Below are 19,943 nucleotides of genomic sequence, written 5' to 3'. Positions count from 1 at the left end.
GACCATCGGCTTCCACCTCCTTGGCCAGTAGCCGAGGAGTGTTTGTCCTACTTTATAAAGCCTTTATGAGGGCAAAGGTTTACGACAAACAAGGCAATCTGGCCATGCGGTTTTATAAACAAAGGTACGCAGAGAGATATGTTATATTACTGTTTAACATAAGAAATGTCTTCCAAAGAAAATAGTCCCGCTATCGGTTCCTTTCTTTGGGTTGTCATGCTAAGCATGATCATGAAACCTCAGCTCTGATGTAAGAGCAAAGTATCGAGGATTTAGTTTGGGAGGCCAGTTAATAGCCCCCGGTAGTGTTCGGCGACAGTCGAGGTCGAGCCGTAAACACTTCGGCCATTGTTATGAATGGCCCGTTATTTAACACAATCATCGGATTGCTGATCAGTTTACGCTTATTGTGACAGTCAGTTTTCGGCTTTCTCCACTGAGGTGCTTAACCATGTGAGCTGGAAGCACAATCGCAGTGATTCTCCCTTTGCACGCCTAGCCGAACAAAGCGGAACGTAGGAGGCAAGCGCAGGAGCCGGGCAACCCAACTATTGACCGAAGACACAATTCGAAACCGATGCATATATAGCAATATCCGTGAATGTTTTTGCCGAATCTCTAAAGGTGTCCGGTTTTGCACTGCAAGGCTTGTGCTGAAAACACACAAATAGTTTTAAAATGCCAAAAGCTTGGAAAACCAAAAAAGTCAGTAAAAACTTGACGTCCGAACAAGATCAAGTGTTCGGTGCCAATCCGAAAATTGGCCTTAGCAAAAGAAGTGCTTCTGTCGTGCTTTAACATGATACATCCTATCTCAAGTCTTCAAGCGGGTCAGCCTACGGCTTCAACCTCCTATCCCGAGGGCGGAGTACTTCTCATTAGGCCAGTTTAGCAAACTAAACTCTAGCGGCTTTGAGAGAGAAATTAGGCTCCCCGGCTAGTGACCACACGCTCGTGTCGAAAAAAGGAGTGATAGATAATAATAATAATAAAAAAAAAAAAAAACTTTGCAACGACTAAGAAGAAGAACACTTATCGTAAAACGGCTCATATAAATTTAAGAGCCCACAAGTGACTTGGTTAAAAGAATGATTGCATGTACCGAAGTACTTATATCATATCTATGTTCAACCGAACTTTAAACGCGTCTTAACCGACCGTCGGCTTCTCCCTCCTCGGTCAAGGACCGAAAAGTGTTATGTACTCCATCTGTCGAGAATATCGACGGTGTTTCCAATAACCAGGCAATTAGGCCATAAGGCTGTAACAGACAAAGCGCGCTCAGGGAACTTATGCTATATTACTGCGAAGTGTAAGAAGCATCTTCGAAGAAAATAGTACCCCCACCGATACCTTTCTTCGGTGCTCATTGTTATTATGAGACTTGTGCAATAGATTTTTTGTACTCGTGAGTTCCATTGTGTGTCGACCATCATTGAAAACTATAAGAGCGCTAGCTTTCGGCTTCACCCAGTCTGAGGTCCGGCTCGGATGACCCGATCGTGACAATCGCAGAGGTGCTCCCTTTACTCCCTAGCCGAACAATCAGGAACGTAGGGGTAAACACAGGAGTGAGGCAACCCAGCTTGCAAATCGCTTAAGTCAATATGGTGCATATTGTGGCATAATACACGAACAAGGAACGAAGCCGTACAATTATAATCATATGCAAGAGGAAAAGCTTCATGAAGGAAGCCCCCAAATGAATTGGTATTTGAATTTATGCGTCACAAACAAAGTTTGGACAAGGAAAATTTTTTACAAGCAACTTTTTTCCAAAAAAGTATAATGCTTGGTCGAACCGAACACAAGTTAGAAATTAAAGCTTTGAGCATGAAAGCGACTTAGCTGGTTAATGTGTTCGGTATTGATGACGCGGTCCGAGCTTGATGCGGGGCAAGGTTCCATCCCCCAAGCCGGTCCCGAGGTGACGGAGCGGAGAGATCGACACGCCGAAGTGGTGACATAGCACGGTCAATGCGGACCGGCAGAGTGACACCGAAGTCCCCGGATCATTTTCTTGTGCACAAAAAATAGTGCAAAGCGGAGATAATAATTAAAAAAATCGTTGCATAATAAATAACTTATGCAAAGTGAGTAATAAAATAAATATGGCCTGGCACCGAAGTCAATGTCGATGCAGGGCGTCGGCGTGATGCGGTAAAGGCGTGGCAAAGCCTGAATTCGCAGGTCGATCCGAGCTCCGAATGCGACGTTCGCCGGACTATGTACAGAAACTGACCGAACCACCATGCGACTGTCGTTAATGTGGCCACCATTTGATAGACCTGTGTACATATGATGGACAAACCAGAGTAATAATTCCTTGGGAAAAATGAACCCAAACAAGTAAAAAATACTGGGATTAATAGCACCTGGTTTATTTGTTGTAGAAATCTGAAGGAAGGTGATTCCCAAAATTGGGACTCGCTCCGCACACCCATTGCTTGATGGGCGATAAAACGACGGCATGGCATTGCTGGCAAAGGTTGGCTCGCCGAGGCAAAGCCCTCGGCCCAGCTAACGTGACGGAGCTGGTCGGCTAGTGACGCTGAAGTGTCAGGAGTAGGTTGATGAAGAGATGGCAAAGCCCCTGGTCCAGCCGAGATGTCGAAGCCTCGATGTCAGCCGATGAGTCGAAGTAGGTCGGTGTGATGGACACCAGTTTGAAGAAGCAATAGTGCGGCCCTGTCGATGCAGGTCGTGACGTGGTCGATGCCGGCTTGATGAAGCGACCGTGCGGCGATGCCGGTATGCCCGCTTCGTGTAATCCGTGGGGCGCCGATGTTGGTGATGATTTATCCTTCGCGATGCCGGACTCCTGTTCGGCTTGCGGAGATGATGATCCGAAGAAGTTGAGCTCGGCTCAACAAAGTGACGATGTGTCTAGTGCAGGTCGGCAGCCGTGGAGTAATATTGCCGGACTAGTTTGACACCAGCATGATGTTGAAGATCATGTTCAAAAGATCTTAAAGTTAGTGGGATGTGATCGGGAACAAAACACAATACCCCATACAAAACTTCCTTCAAAAGGGATGTCCGAAATCCCGTTCATAAAAAAGACGAACTCGGGTCGGATTCGTTTTCGCGCAGAAAACAGATCCGAAAAGTGATGCACTAATCAGAAGGTTCCCGGAGTTTGGAAGGTCGGGATCGAGCTGAAATTTTGAGAGATGGTAGATATAGGAATTCCGCAGCCGATCAACGGTTGGATCTTCAAAGGACGTCCGGGCTAGAAGTTGGACACCACGCCCTAAACTCATCCAGATTCCCGTCCAGATTTGACAGGGCTCCGGTATATCGTGGATTGCCAGAGATTCCTCCATCGGAACTCGATGAAATTTTCCAGGGTTGTTGTAGACTCAATTCTGCACAATTCCACCAAAGCGATCGTCAAAGCGATACTCGAGGAGATGGTGGCGACAGATACGAGTTCGTTGTCCAGAAAAACAGCACGGTCGCTTGAGGGCAATGTTGACGTTGAGCCCCCGAGCTCCATGGATGATTCCTCCGTGATCTTGATAGAGATCGGAGTTGATGTTTGATGAAGGCCCTCGTCCGAACACGGGGCGCAGTTCTTGGTCGAACCAAGGTGACCAGTTGAGCCGGTGACGAAGATGCCGAAGTTGCAGTTGATCTGCAGGCGAGCCATCGATCCTTTTGTCGATCACACAGCGGAACTCTCAATGAAAGCACCAATGTCGGTGTCAAAACCGGCGGATCTCGAGTAGGGGGTCCCGAACTGTGCGTCTAAGGCAGATGGTAACAGGAGGCAGGGGACACGATGTTTTACCCAGGTTCGGGCCCTCTTGATGGAGGTAAAACCCTATGTCCTGCTTGATTGATATTGATGATATGAGTATTACAAGAGTTGATTTACCACGAGATCGGAGAGGCTAAACCCTAAAAGCTAGCCTATGGTATGATTGTTGTATATAATATATCGACTAGCCTGGCCTCGGTTTATATAATGCACCAGAGGCCTAGGATAACAAGAGTCCTAGCCGAATACACCGGTGGGGTGGAGTCCTTGTCTTGATCGCCAAGTCTTGTGGAATCTTCCTTGTATGCGGCAACTGTCCGAACTGGCCCATGAGTATGCGGCCATGGGGGTCCTCGGCCCAATCCAACTGATCGGGAGATGATGTGATGAGTACCCCCTAGTCCAGGACACCGTCAGGTACAATTGATGGCAATTTGATTGGGTGAGATCCAGCTCATGTGAAAAATGATGTTTGAGGCGGAAGGATGAGTTCTAGGGTCCGATTGAGGATTGCGTGCATTCGCAACACATTGAATGAATGGACTCAAAATGATAATGACAAAGGATGACAATAAGATTACCAGACTTATGGGATTAATCCTAATGCAAGAAAGCAAGAATTTCAAGAGCAATAGGCTGTTGAGGATTTTCGAAAGGTCGAATGGTATTTCGAAGTCTTATGTGAAATACATGAATCAATTGGGGATGAGCGGATATTCGATAAGTGCAAGGAATTATCCGTAGGGGTAATCTCGTGGCAAAGAACTGTAAGGCAGTATGCACAAAGTATTCTCGGAACAATAGAGAGAATTTTGGGGTATCTTGTAATAACAAAATCAACGGGGAATGATTGTATGAATGGAAAGTGTATGTTATTATCCATAGGGGTTTATCGATGGAAGGGAAGTGCAAAAGTGATGGCACAAAGTCTTGAGAGAACATCATAGAGTATCTTCGGAATCTTCCGATGCAGGAGGCGATCATCTGTGATAAGGGGCCCTCCGGGAAGAAGTAGTTACGAGAACCTAGAGTCAGAGTTAGTAATTCATTTTAACCTGAATAGAAGAGACATCAGAATCCACTACAAGAAATATGTCAACTTGTGACCTTGACTATTGGTCACTGAAAGGTCATTGTTTTTCATTTGCGACCTTTTTGTGACCAAAAACAAAAGGTCAAAAGCTGGCAGTCATAAACTGGAATTAACGACCTTCTCTGTGAGAAGGTCATAGACGTTTACGACCAAAATATGCCTATTGTTTTGTTTTGGTCACTAGCAGCCTCCTCAGGCCACGTAAGCATCCGACGTGGCAATCTGATGTGCCACAAGAATCAGCCCGGTCCAATTCGATTTTCTACATGGGCCTAGCCCAAGAATTCAGCCTTTTAAATGTATTTTTTTCCTGCCAGTTACATAGGCCAAGCCCATTTCAGCATTTTAATTATTTCTAGGCCGGGGCCTTTTAACATTGTTTGGGCCATTATATTTTGGGGCTGGTCCCATTTGTCATCTTCTCACACATTAGGCCCACTTCACAGAAAATTCAAAATTGCTCAGATTATTCTCATAAGTGGGTCCCACAAGTCAAGTTTCCATTCCACACATTTTCAAATCACATGCATAATCAATATTTCAAACAGAACAGTACAAATGTAGTTCATCAAATAACACTAACTAAGTCTACAACAATATGTACATAGTCTATTACAACCCAAATATGCCTACTATTACAATATAACAATATTTACAGTCTATTACAGTCAAACAAAAGAGACGACTCTTTGCTGAGTAGGGCTATCCGGCTTTGAACTTCAAATTTCATAGACCTCATGTTTGTCAATTGCAAGCACCATGCACCTTGGTTGGACATGAAGTGCTTGTCCTCGGTTACACCATGCACCTTTGATGAAAGAGCTATGGTTGATCGCTAAAACATGTGAATATCAGAAAGATCTATTCAATACAAAAAGTAAATCACGAGAATATGTCAGCAGTAATAAATATAGAATCTGAACAAAAAACTACTAGTTAGAATTATTTTTGTCTTGGTAAGGTATAAGAGCGGCAGGTAAAGATAACATGAACAGATTGTTTGATCAGATAAGCTATATGATTGTATCAACACATGTCTAATGCATGGTACAGGTCAAATCCATGATATGAGACATAGATAAACCAGTAGTCTGAGATTAAAAATTTTGTAGTCTAAATCAGTAGCAATTTAACAGTCTGTAGTCTAAGTTTCCAAGCTTGTCTACTAAAGAAATTGTATCAACTTAACAATTAGTCATGCATAAGTGTTTGACATCAAAAACATACATAAGTGCATTCTCGAGATTGACAATTAGGATGCATGCTCTAAACATACAGAAGTTCTACAGAGCAGCAGCAATGGCATCACAGTTGAGTTGCCAGACCAAAACAAAGCCATGTATGTATGTATGTAACAAAATCAGCCAAACAGAATATGCATCATCAGCTGATTAAAAGCAGTGGATAATAGTATAGTTCATCAAATGATATGGGCAGCTAGCCAAGTTTCCTAATGGGAAGAGCTCACAAGAGCAGACAAAGAAATGGATAAATGCATTTGTTTCTGAAACTACATGAGACTTAGAAGCACATTGACTTCAGGCATTCAATCAAATGGCCTTATAATACCAGACAAAGAGGAGTTGCAATGGTATGCACTTATCACATCTATAGGAACCATGCTTAAAATCCACACATACATATACATATCCCAATAGAACAGAGCTAGTAAGCAAACTAGCAGCCGTGCACTTGATGACCTGCTCTGCACACTCTTAGTACCTAAAATAACTTGCATTCCACAAGAACGGCAGATGTACAATTTTTAAATTGGATATATAATTTTACTTTTTCTCGGAAGCATGCTTGGAACCCACATGTTACATATCTATGCATATATCCCCATACAACAACAGAACCAATACAGCAACTAAGCCTATAAATTTTTTGCAGCTAGTACTACCTACCAAGCTCGTGACTGCCTCAGCCATAGTACTGGAGTAGAAAATACAGAAGCAGTTTTCAGCTGGCAGTAAGACACAGTGCAGCCAAATAAACAGTTGCATCATATGAAAATTTGCAACTAGAGGAAGAGAAAGGGGCGCAGGGGAGGGAGGGCGGATGGGGATGGGGGGATTACCAAGCCCTGGATCTCCTCCCGGATGATGTAGAAGGGGTCATGTGCGGAGCTCATGGCGGACGCCGAAGGTTGGTAAGGTCGGCGAGGGGCAGCTGTTGCCTCCGAGGACGCAACCGCAGCAACAGCATCTCATTGCCTCCTCCCGCTCCAGCTCCGGGGATTGCCGCGGTCCGGCCAGCTCGACGAAGCGCCGCGCATCGAAGCACACACACGCGCGCCGGCGAGCAAGCCAGGTGTAGTGGTTCAGCGAGATGTCATGGACCTACAAAAACAATTAAAGAGAGCAAATAATAAGGTAACATCGCCAATAAATTGCAGATTTTGAAAGCAACTATAGTTATTCAGAAAACATGGTTGCTGCAACTTTAAGCCAAGCAATACACATTCATGTCAAATATACATGTGTAAGATACTAGAAGCATTTCATTGCATATCTAAGTGTACTGGTATAATTTTACGCCAAGCAGTGGTCTAGTACATCAATTACACTAAGCCACATCCCACTGTTTAAAAAAGTATTTTATCATCGTTCTTCAATAGCTTGAATTTCAGAACAACCACTATTTGTATTTTAATGAAAAACACCCCAAGCAAAAAACAACAGATGGGCATTAAGACAAAAAAAATGGCAATCGCAGCATCATGTTTTAGCAGTTTCAGCAACAATGCAGTACAAATCCTTGTGTAGCACAAGCAAGAGGACCATGTCCTACTCCTAATTACACATGATGCTGCTACACACTCAGCAACTTGTAGATGGCAACAGTGAGAGCGGTGCTTACTTGGAAGTGCTAATAAAGCGGCAGGTATTATTCTAGGGCCGCTGTATTCGTCTCTAGGGCACAGAAAAAGCAAGCCAAAGAGCTAAACTTCAGTCCCATTACAGAATGAAAATTCCATAGTACAAACAATACAATGATTATCATAACATAAACTATATTGTCTGAACAAACATTTTAACTCCCATTGCGCTAGAGATAAGATGACATTTTGGATCAATCAGGAAAAGGTAATGCATTCATCAATAAAAATGGCAGCAAAAGCAAGCCTAAGAGCCAAACTTCACACTAAGTTTCCAATCCAAAACCTTACACTATAGACTGGACTATTACATTGACCATCCTAACATTGAGAGCCAGAAGACACCTTGTCCTCCCACAAGTAGATGAACCAGAGGTTGGCCCCCTGCTTGTCCACCTTGTAGACCTCGTACCAGTGCTCAGCCACCTTCGATCCAAGTGCTCCGAACCCGGTCGCCAGCACGACACCTGCAGGCAAGGCAGTAAGCTACGGATCACAACAATATGCGTCGGATGGCAACAATAACATCAACAAGTAGAAATAGCAGCATGTCAATCCGTGTATAATCAATCAGTAAGCACAAATAGCAGCAGCAATCATTCTCTCAGTCACAAACTACACTAATCAGCACCTCTCTCTCTCAATCTAAATAGCAGCAGCGAGCACGGCAGGAGAGTGAGTTGGTTATCCAACGGGAAGTCAGACCAATATGACATGGAAAGGAATCATCCACTACCAGCAAAGAAGTAACATACAAACTGTTGTGCTAGCTTCCTTACAAAATGGTATGCTGCCAACTGATTATGAGAAATAAGTAGTACAAAACGAATCTGTCATGAAACCTGAAACTAGACCAATAGGGCATGGTACCACTAGCAAAGAAGCCACAGACAAAGCAGATTACTATCCAGATGAACAATCATGAAAGGTGCATCTCCAACAAAGTAGAATTAGCTAATTGCTGAGACATAAATATGCTGAAATCCTAAGTATAGCATGCATTTTCCACTTCATACCAACTCAAGGAATGCAGCTACGAGCTAACAGCAAAGAATTCATGGAATGACTCGCACCAAACCTTAGACGCGCACCAGCAATCCCCAACCACCACCCGATAAATCCCAGGATGAGGATAGGACGGAAAGCAACGGGAGGGGGTTTGGCGTATCGGGGAAGAACTTGCCGACGACATGGACGATGGGCCGGTCGGATCTATCCACGCCCTGCACGCGGACCACCTGGAGCTCCTCGAGGTCGGAGAAGTCGTTGCCGAGGTTGTGGACGCAGTCATGCCACTCCTTGCGGTCAACAGGGGAGGCGAGGAGCGCCGCGCCAGCGTCCACCGCAAAGTCGGAGCCTATCACCATAACGGAGAAGTCGCTCCCCCCGCCGCCGCTGCCGGAGCCCGATGCGAGCACCATAGCTACCCCTCCTGCTCCATGCATCCCAACGTGCAGACGGAAGTCCAGATCGACGCCGTGGTGTGATCCGCGCGAGATCCCTCTTCTCTTCTGATGGGAGGAGAGGGAGGGGGCGGCGGGTGTGGGGGGGAAGAGACCGGAGCGGCGAACGGCGACGAGGTCAGACGGGGCGGGGGGTGGCGCCGGCGAGGTCAGACGGGATGGTGGGTGGCGGCGGCGATGTGTGGGTGGGAGGGTGCGGTCGATGTGTGGGACGTGCGCGCGGTCGATGAGGGGGAGGATGGAGCGGAGGGGAGGGCATCGGAGGAGGGATCTGGATCGAGGAGAGGGGCGGCGGGGGAGGGGTCTGGATCGGGGAGAGGGAGACGGCAACGCTTGACCTAGGGTTTTTCGGGGAGGAGGGGGTCGAGGGAGAAAGGGAGAGACGCTGGATCAGTAGGAGGCGGACGGCTCAGATCGAATACAGTGGGGTGATCCGTGTGCTGCATCCTGATTGGTTCGAAAATGAGCTATTAAAAGTTACTCTTCTTAGTGTTAAAAACAAGGGAGGTTTGTGAGGCAGCTACCAAAAATATTTTGCAAAATGGCATCACTAAAATTTTCACTTAAGTTAGACGACCTTTCATGGATGATCATCAATTTGATTGCATTTTCGATCTTTCTAGGTATCTTGAGAAACAGCCAACTCGGCAAGAAACGAGTCAAATTTGAACTACAGGTATCTTATAGTTTGCTATTTATTTTCTAAAAAAATCATTTTAGATACAAAAGTAGCTATTTCATCATAGACAAACCAATAATTTTGCATTATTAACCACCTAACTAAAAAGGGTCATGCGGGCAAATTTGATCACATTTTGAAATCGGCATAGGAAATTCACAAAAAAATGAAAAACCTTCGCATTGTGTGGTTATATGTCTACGAGGATGCATCTTGGAATGGCAAACAATGTTGCCTAAGGAAGTTTTCATTTTCTTTGGACGAAAAAACCATTTTCCATTTTTCGAGTGCCCAAAAGGAGGTTTTTTGTGAAGGACCTCCCAAATAATTTTTGCAAAATTGGACCAAATCATTTTTCTAAAATAGTAGGCCATGTTTAATGCACAATTGACCAAATGGTTGGGTGTAAAAAGTTTTGATCCACCTCTCATGAAAAAGACAAATTTTCGCCGATTCAGCTCGAAGCAGGTCAAATTTGAACTGTAGCCGCCTTGTAGTTTGCTCTTTATTTTTTCCAAAAATCATTTCTAGGTACATAAGTATCTATTTAATCAGAGAAACACCAAAAAAATTGCAAGATTCAACCACTAGCTAGGAACGGTCATTCCCGCCATTTTGACCGCATTTTGAAACGGGCATAAAAAATTCAAAAAAATCAAAAAATTGAGAAACCTTCGCATTGTGTCCTTATATGTGGTCAAGTTCCGAGGAAAAATAACAAACTTGTAATACGGAAATTATTTTAAAAAAGTGTTCTCAAAAACGAGCTATCACGCGTGGAGATCAGTTGCTTTCAAGCCAAATGATCAATCTTATGGCCACATTCATGGCATAGTTCGTTCAAATGATCTCATATTGTGCACAAGGGTGCATATTGGAATGGCAAACAATGTTGCCTAAGGAAGTTTTCATTTTCTTTGGACGAAAAAACCATTTTCCATTTTTCGAGTGCCCAAAAGAAGGTTTCTTTGTGAAGGACCTCCCAAATAATTATTGCAAAATTGGACCAAATCAAATTTATAAAATACTAGGATATATTTAATGCACAATTGACAAAATGGTTGGGTGTAAAAAAATTTGATCCACCTCTCGTGAAAAAGACAAATTTCTGCCGATTTAGTTGGAAGCGTGTCAAATTTGAACTGTAGCTGTCTTGTAGTTTGCTCTTTATTTTTCCAAAAATCATTTATGGGTACATAAGTATCTATTTAATCAGAGAAACATCAAAATAATTCCAAGATTCAACCACTAGCTAGGAACGGTCATTCCCGCTGTTTTGACCGCATTTTGAAACGGACATAAAAAATTCAAAAAAAAAACAAAAAATTGGAAAACCTTCGCATTGTGTCATTATATGTGGCAAAGTTACCAGGAAAAATAATAAACTTGTAATACGACAATTATTTTAAAAAAGTATTCTCAGAAATGAGCTATCATGTGTGAAGATTCATGGCTTTCAAGCCAAATGATCAATCTTATGGCCACATTCATGGCATAGTTTGTTCAAATGATCTCATATTGTGCACAAGGGTGCATATTGGAATTCCAAACAATGTTGCCTAAGGGACTTTTTATTTTCTTTGCACGGAAAATTCATTTTCCATTTTCCGAGTGCCCGAATTGAGTTCTTTTTGTGAAGGACCTACCATATATTTGTTGCAAAATTGGACCAAATCATTTTTATAAAATATTAGGCCATATTTAATGCATAATTGACAAAATGGTTTGGTGTCAAAAGTTTTGATCCACCACTTGTGAAAAAGACAAATTTCTGCCGATTCAGTAGGAAGCGGGTCAATTTTGAACTGCATCTACCTTATTGTTTGCTCTTTATTTTTTCAAAAAATCATTTCTAGTTACATAAGTATATATTTAATCATAAGTACATGGTTTTGTGGCGATACGTCGAGGTTTGGATGTGGCCCAGGGCCCCAACTCCAAAATGCGTAAACTCGCATGCCCGACGTGTGGTCATCGCGTGAGCTTGGCATTGACATGCGTTCTGGGAGGCCTAGGCATGTCTAGTGGGTTGGGAAGTCCCCAGGTAGGTGCTAGGAAGAAAATTACAACAAAAGAATCTCACGAGGAGACTGACCTATGCTCAAAGATGAATTAGCAGCCAAGCGTTTGATTAGCGTTATGGGAAATGCACATGGCCAATGGGCATGAGTTTTGGCTGAGGGTGATCATCTACTAAGGAGAATGTCTTCACAAATTTTTAGCTCAAAAGGAGGATCCTAGGTGGTACTTGCTTTGCAAAGTACCACGCTGGACAAAAATATGAATGTTGAAGCTAGGCTCAAAATAATGAATGGATTGAGCTGAAATTTGGTGGAGGATGGTTATTTGGGCATAGGAAAGCATTGTAGAAAACTGATACCATTTGAACATGCCAAAGTAGTACTTCCTTCACAATGCTCTTCTATGGACAGAAACTTGGGAAAACTAGTGAGAGAGATTGGATAAATGAAATGAGCTCAAAATTGGTGTAGGTAAGTTACATAGGTATGGTCATGTGCTGGTAAATTTTCAGATCATTTCGGTAAGCCTAGCTAGTACTTACTTCACAAAGCTTCTCCCGAGGTAGAAACTTTGGAAATTTCCTGAGAAAGATTTACTAGGAAAATTGAGCTGAATATTACCATGTGGCAATGATTTGGGTATGGAAGAGTGCCCAAAAAGTTTGAGGGTAATAGGAGGGGTCTAGATAACACTCGCTTTGCAACGTGCCAATTTGGCCATAAAATATAAATTGAACCTGGGCTGACATAGATGATTTTACTGAGCTGAAATTTGGAGGAGGGTGATAATTTGGGCATATGAAGGAACTATATAAATTTCATGTCATTTCGATATATAAAAAAGGTACTTCCTTCACAATGCTTCTAGGTGGACAAAAACTTTGCAAATTTGCCGAGGAAGATTTGCTAGGAAAATGGAGCTGGATTTTGTCATGCGGTAATAATTTGGATAGGAAAGAGTGCCCAAAAATTCTGAGGGCAATCAAGAATATATAAATAGCACTTCCTTCATAAAGTGTTGTTGTGAACAGAATAGGAAAATGAATATTGTTGAATTAGTTTTGAACTAGGCAAGGAAGGATTTTTACATATTTGATGAAGATATGACCCAAAGAATTTATGAGATTCTTTTGGAAATTTTGGGGATGACAGAAATATAGGTTGCTTCACAACCTAGGGCAAAAATTGACACATGGACATGACACATAGGCAAAACTGATGAGGTGGCGCCAAGTCATACCAATCCACCATAATTTACAAGGTTATGACCATCTATATTGGTCATGATCAGCTAGAAATAAGGCAGCGGACTAGTGTTGTCTGCTTTATGACCATTTCGTGTAAGGAAATTACGACCTTTCTGACCAAAATGGTCGCAATGGTTTAGGGTTTGGAGCCCCCCGAACAGCTCTTGACCAATTGGTCTCAAATGGTCATAGATCTATGACCAATTCTTTCAGGGTCACTGACAGAAGGTCACTAGTTGACATATTTCTTGTAGTGATCCCAGAGTATAGACGAGGAGTAAAAGATTCTAATACCACCCAATGGCGATGTGGGCCCATGGGACGCACAGCCATGTTAGTAAAACAGTTTTCATTGACTAGACTCAACTTCGGCCAAGGATTGTGGAAGGGGGATTCCTATAGGCAGTTGGCTCTGATACCAACTTGAGACGCCCCCGATTTGTTCATACACTAATCATGAACGCAAATGTGTACGACCAAGATCAAGGACTCACGGGAAGATATCACAAAACAACTCTAGACACAAATTAAAATAATACAAGCTTTATATTACAAGCCAGGGGCCTCGAGGGCTCGAATACATAAGCTCAAATACACAAGAGTCAACGGAAGCAATAATATCTGAGTACAGACATAAGTTAAACAAGTATGCCTTAAGAAGGCTAGCACAAACTAGGATACAGATCGAAAGAGGCGTAGGCCTCCTGCCTGGGATCCTCCTACACTACTCCTGGGCGTCGTCAGCGGCCTGAACATAGTAGTAGGCACCTCCGGTGTAGTAGGAGTCGTCGTCGACGGTGGCGTCTGGCTCCTGGGCTCCAGCATCTGGTTGCGACAACCAGGAAGAAATGGAAAGGGTGGAAAGAGGGAGAAAAGCAACCGTGAGTACTCATCCAAAGTACTCGCGAGCAAGGATCTACACTACACATGCATGGGTATCTGTGTAAAGGGGCAATATCGATGGACTAAACTGCAGAATGCCAGAATAAGAGGGGGATAGCTAGTCCTATCAAAGAATATGCTTCTTGCAGCCTCCATCTTGCAGCAGAAGAAGAGAGTAGATGATAAGTTAACCAAGTATCATCGCATAGCATAATCCTACCCGGCGATCCTCTCCTCGTCGCCCTATGAGAGAGTGATCACCGGTTGTATCTGGTACTTGGAATGGTGTGTTTTATTAAGTATCCGGTTCTAGTTGTGATAAGGTCAAGGTACAACTCCAAGTCGTCCTGTTACCGAAGATCACGGCTATTCGAATAGATTAACTTCCCTGCAGGGGTGCACCACACTTCCCAACATGCTTGATCCCCTTTGTCTGGACACACTTTTCTGGGTCATGCCCGGCCTCGGAAGATCAACACGTCGCAACCCTACCTAGGCACAGCAGAGAGGTCAGCACACCGGTCTAAATCCTATGGCGCAGGGGTCTGGGCCCATCGCCCATTGCACACCTGCACATTGCGAGGGCGGCCGGAGAGCAGACCTAGCAATCTCTATTACGAAGGAAGTTGCGTTACGCGGTCCAACCCGGCGTGCGCCGCTCAGTCGCTGATGTCACGAAGGCTTCGGCTAATACCACGACGTTGAGTGCCCATAACTGTTCCAGCGTAGTTGGTTAGTGCGTATAAGCCAGTGGCCAGACTCAGATCAAATACCAAGATCTCGTTAAACGTGTTATTTTGACATAATCGCGGACGCCGGCCTGGGCCAGGCCCACCTCTCACCTAGGTGGTCTCCGCCTGCCTTGTCTCTCTGCCTCAAAGTAACAGTCGAGGGCCATCGGGAACCTAGGCCCACCACTACCTGGGTGGAACCACCTGCCCCTTCAACCCCCAACATCGAAATCACTTGCGGGTACTCAACGAGCCGACCCGATTTTAGTCACAACATGTATAGCATGTATGTATAGTATATACCCGTGATCAACACCCGACGTGATCACGGCCCGATAGTATAGCATGGCAGACTGACAAGAATGTAGGGCCACTGATGATAATCTAGCATCCTATACTAAGCATTTAGGATTGCAGGTAAGGTATCAATAGTTGTAGCAACAATGACAGGCTATGCAACAGAATAGGATTAACGGAAAGCAGTAACATGCTACACTACTCTAATGCAAGCAGTAGAGAAGAATAGGCGATATCTGGTGATCAAGGGGGGGGGCTTGCCTGGTTGCTCTAGCAAGAAGGAGGGTTTGTCGTCGATGTAGTCGATCACAGGGGTAGCGGCAACGGTCTCGGGGTCTACCAGAAAGAAGTAACGAGGGGGAACACAATAAATAACAGAGCAAACAAAACATCACAAAGCATAACATGGCAATACGCGGTGCTAGGGGTGACCTAACGCGGTACTAGGTGCTACCGGCGAAAGGGGAAAGCATCCGGGAAAGTATTCCCGATGTTTCGCGGTTTCGGACATATGAACCGAAGGGGGGAAGTTGCGAGTTTGCTATGCTAGGGATGTGTGGCCGACGAACGGGATGCGTATTCGGATCTGTCTTGTCGTTCTGAGCAACTTTCATGTACAAAGGTTTTCCCATCCGAGCTATGGATTAATTTCTATGAATTTTAAAAGTTTTAATTATATTCTAGGATTTCCTGGATTCGTTTAATAATTCGAGTAAATAGCTAAATGGATAAGGATACCCAAAAGTGTACCCAGCCAAAGTGTAAATGAGGTTGACAGGTGGGGCCAGTCAACTGTCCAGTCAGCAGTTGACTGGTCCTCGTTTGACTAGTCGACGGTCCAGTGGGACCCTTTGTCATACACTAAATTTTTAACAGGTTCTAATTATCTATTTTAAATTAGCAGTGGTCCCACATGTCATTTGTTATTAAGCTAATTAGAAACTAACTAATCCTAATCTAAGTCCAAATAGGGGTCGGCCTTACTGGGCAGAGCCCAGCCGGCTGGGCACGCACGCGAGTGAGCACGGCAGCCCTTGGCAGAGAGCCAGTGGCATGAGCCAGGAAGTGGCACGGCGCACACCGGCGCACGGCCAGGAAGCTGACGGGGGGTTAGGGCGCGCGCGGGGTGGCTCGTCGGGGCCGCCGGGGACGGCGACGGACGCGGCCGCGAGAGGATGGGGGTGGCCGGGAACGGCACTGGTGACGGGCGGAGGCGGAGGGGACCGGAGCCGCGGGCGCGCGGGGTGGCGGTGCCGGACGCGTGGTTAGGGTCGTTCGAAAGCCCGCGGCGACGAGAGACGGTTGGTGCCCGCGGTTCGTACCGGGGCGGCCGAAATCGACGACGGCGAGCGCGACCGCGACGGCGGCAGAGAAGCGGTCTTGCGAGCAAGCGGCGGTGGCGGAGCTCGCGTGTGGGGATGGGAAGAAGCTGATGGCGGTGGTGGCAAGCGGGGGAGGCGCGGGCCCAGGACAGGGCGCGGCCGGCGCGTGCGCGCAGGCGGAGCGGTCGCCAGCGGTTGTAGCAGCACGAGAAACAGGGCAGCGCGAGCAGCAGACAGGGGAGGAGGCGCGCGAACGTAGCGGGCAGTGGGGCGAGGGCGCATGCATGGGATTGAGCGCGCGCGTGTACAGTAGCAGCGGCAGGGCCACGCGCGGGCGCGCGAGCGTGAGGCGGGGCACGACGGAGACGCGGTGAGCACGACCAGGGGTACAACGAGCGGAGCTCGGAGGCGGAGCTCCAAGCACGGCGGCCTCGGCAAGTACGGGCGACTATGGCGACGGAAACGAGGGGGGGAAGGGGGGATCAGAGGAGGGCCTCACAGTGGAGCTTGTGGGCGCGTCGGGGAAGCCGGCGAAGCTCGGGAGGCGGCGAATCGAGGCGAGGTCTTTGGCGGTGCAGACGGGAAGAAGAAGATGATGGTGAGGCTTGGAGGAGTCCTGGCTCGGGACCGTGCTCGTGGACGATGCAGTGGAGGCGAACGAAGCTCTTGGTCAAGCTCCAAGCACGCGGGGGCGGCGGTGGTCGCCTGGACGGGGTCGGCCATGGCGTCGGAGGTTTCGGGCGCCGCCGAAATCAAGAGAGAGAGCAGGCGAGAGGAAGAGTGGGGTGGTCTAGGGTTTCAGGGAGGGAGATAGGGGCAGGGGCTGCCCTTATGCGCGACGGGGAACCGCGGGATGGTCGCCACGCATCCACAGCCGCGGCCATGGTGGTTCGGATGCATGCCACTACCCCGTGTGAAGAGGGAGGAGGAGGATGGCTCCTGGTGGGCTGGGTCTGCACTGTGGCCACCAGGGCCCAGTGCAGCAGTAGCAGTTCCTCAACCTCTTTTCCTTTCTAAAACTTTTATATTTTATGCCTTTTCATTTAATATGCACTCTTTGTATTTAACTAAGCCATCAAATGATTTTTGCAAAATATGGAACTTGGTCCAAAATTGGTGTTACATTTTTAGGCACTGCCACAAAAAGTTTGAGAGATATTTGAATTCATTTGGAATTTTGTTTCAATAGAAATGATAAAATTTGGGGTTGTTTGCCACAGTTTCGGATAGTTGAGGGCATGTAAACATTTATTTAAAAAATGTTGGTTCACCACAATATTCACAAATGAATATTTTCCACATGATGAACATTTTAGTTTTAACGCTTGAAAACTTTTATCGTTTAACTTTAATTCAAACTTGAATTTGAATCGGTTTCGAACTAACGCGAGATTAACAACAATAACCGAGGTGATGTGGCATCATTAGCATGGAATTACTGTAGCCTAATTATCCGGGCGTCACAGGCGATGAGGAGTGTGAGCCGCGTCCCTCGCGTAGGACGTCTCTGGCCTCAGCTTCGCAGTCTTCCTCTGGCTATGTCTCCTTCTCCCGCCACCACCTCGTCTGCCTCGTGTTCCTCGACGAATCCATTGCGGGCATCACGTGCCTCCACATGGGAGGCATCCCCACCTCGGTCGTTCCCCGCTGGCTCGAGCGGATCAGGCGGGGAGTTGTGTATGGGAGAGCAGGAGCACCTAGTCGAGCGAGTACCCGCCAGACAGCTGCAACAGAGACGAGAAGTGAGACCTATGTCCCATTGGCTTAGGAGGCGGCATGCCAGGCATGCGGTATCCAGAGTTCGGGCGGCCGGGGCGCGGAAGTTCACAAACGATAGTTGCGTGGAGAGGCATGCATGCACTAGAGAGGAGGCCGAGGAGGTGTAAATGGCTACGATGATGGGGAAGGAGCTCGTTGGAATGGCGGTGCTTGCCGGTGACGGGCGCCGGCTGAACAAGAGCAGGCAGGCCGGTGACGGATTTGAGGGAGAGGCGAGGGAGGCGGGCAGTTTCGCATGGTCCGTCCGATTTGGAGAGACCAATCAAAACAGTATAAACATGGAATATGCCATTCTCTCGAATCGATTGGTTCTAATTCCTTCAAAGATCCAAACGCGGGAATGGGTTCTGGGGATGGAACCAACCCGTGACGTTCCACTTTGTGATAGGAAGCAAACACTTGGTAGGAGGATGAAGGATGCATGAGAGAATCACTTTGCCCTCGTCACTGCTTGTGTAGTATTGACCATGACGTGTCGGGTGCCATGCCCCCTATATTCAAAAATAATTTAGCAATTCAAAAAAAGTCAAAAAAAACCGCAGAACCTTTTATGGAATCAAACATGACCAAGTATTGCACTAGTACAAAAAAGATTAAACAGAGAATGACTTTCACTGTATCCGGGGTCAAAGATTTGCCAAATGAGGATAGAAACAAGTACTATTCATGCTATATTGTCATCATAAATTTGTGTTTTTTTGCCCTGAAATCAACAGGAATCATTCCTTAGCCAAACTTTTTATACAGGTACGATGCCTGGTCATATTTGATTCCAAAAAGTTCCGGAATCTTTTGACCTTTTTTATTACTAAATTATTTTTGAATATACGGGGGTGGAGCACCCGAGGGCTCCTAATCCGCTTCCATGGAGATTCTTTCTTCCCTTCTCTTCTCGTTCAAGTTCTTTGTGCTATCTGATAGAGTTGCTCTATAGGTGGTGGACTTTTTGCTCTTTGTTAGAGTCTCATGATAATGCGTTGATTATAAGTTTATAATTTTAACCAGAGATTGGCAATCAACAAAAAAAATCAACCAGGAAACCCCTTTTCATTAATTCCTCAACGGAAATAACCATTGCCAAGTATTGCAACAGCCTCCGATTACTACAAGCACAGAGGAAGGGAAAGAGAGAAGCGAGTTGAAAGGTTACCAGGAAAGGGGGATGATTCTGAATATTTACACATTGTGAAAGAAATACAAGAGATGACTACTCTCGGCCCAAAGAGCATCATTTTGGCAAAAGACACTATTTTTGAACACTTATAGGGTACAAATATGGATGTCGGGAGCAAACCCTTGATTCACTTGATAGCGGACTTCACAGCAGCGGTCAGTCTCCACCCTTGTTTTCATCCCTACAGCAATCGACCGAGAGATTTATCGGCATTGTTCTGGTTAGTTTATCTCCAATATCTCACATAATTGTTGCGACGTGTGATATACCAGACATATATCCACTTTCGACCTCTACCGAGTGGACGATGGAGAAAGGCCCAGGGCAAGGATTTATGTAGGCATCGGTCGTCGTCAAGTTCACGACAAAGAGCTCTCACTCACTTTGTGTTTTGGTAGGCATGCCAGGCAGATGAGTTGCATGCATGGTTGGTGCATGAACGAACACGCAGCAAGGTTCTTTTCTGTTCAACTTCTACCCTTCGTCACCTGAAGCACACACTCTTTCAGTTTGTTGTTTCCACACAATGTAGGCGTGAGGTTTATAGAATTTTCGCTCTTATTTCCGATTAGTCTCAAGGTGAAAACAGTGGCGGAGCCAGAATTCGAGTA

The sequence above is a fragment of the Triticum dicoccoides genome, chromosome 5A (assembly GCF_002162155.2).
Source record: "Triticum dicoccoides isolate Atlit2015 ecotype Zavitan chromosome 5A, WEW_v2.0, whole genome shotgun sequence".
Classification (NCBI taxonomy): Eukaryota; Viridiplantae; Streptophyta; class Magnoliopsida; order Poales; family Poaceae; genus Triticum; species Triticum dicoccoides.
Note: the sequence above shows the minus strand (reverse complement) of the source record.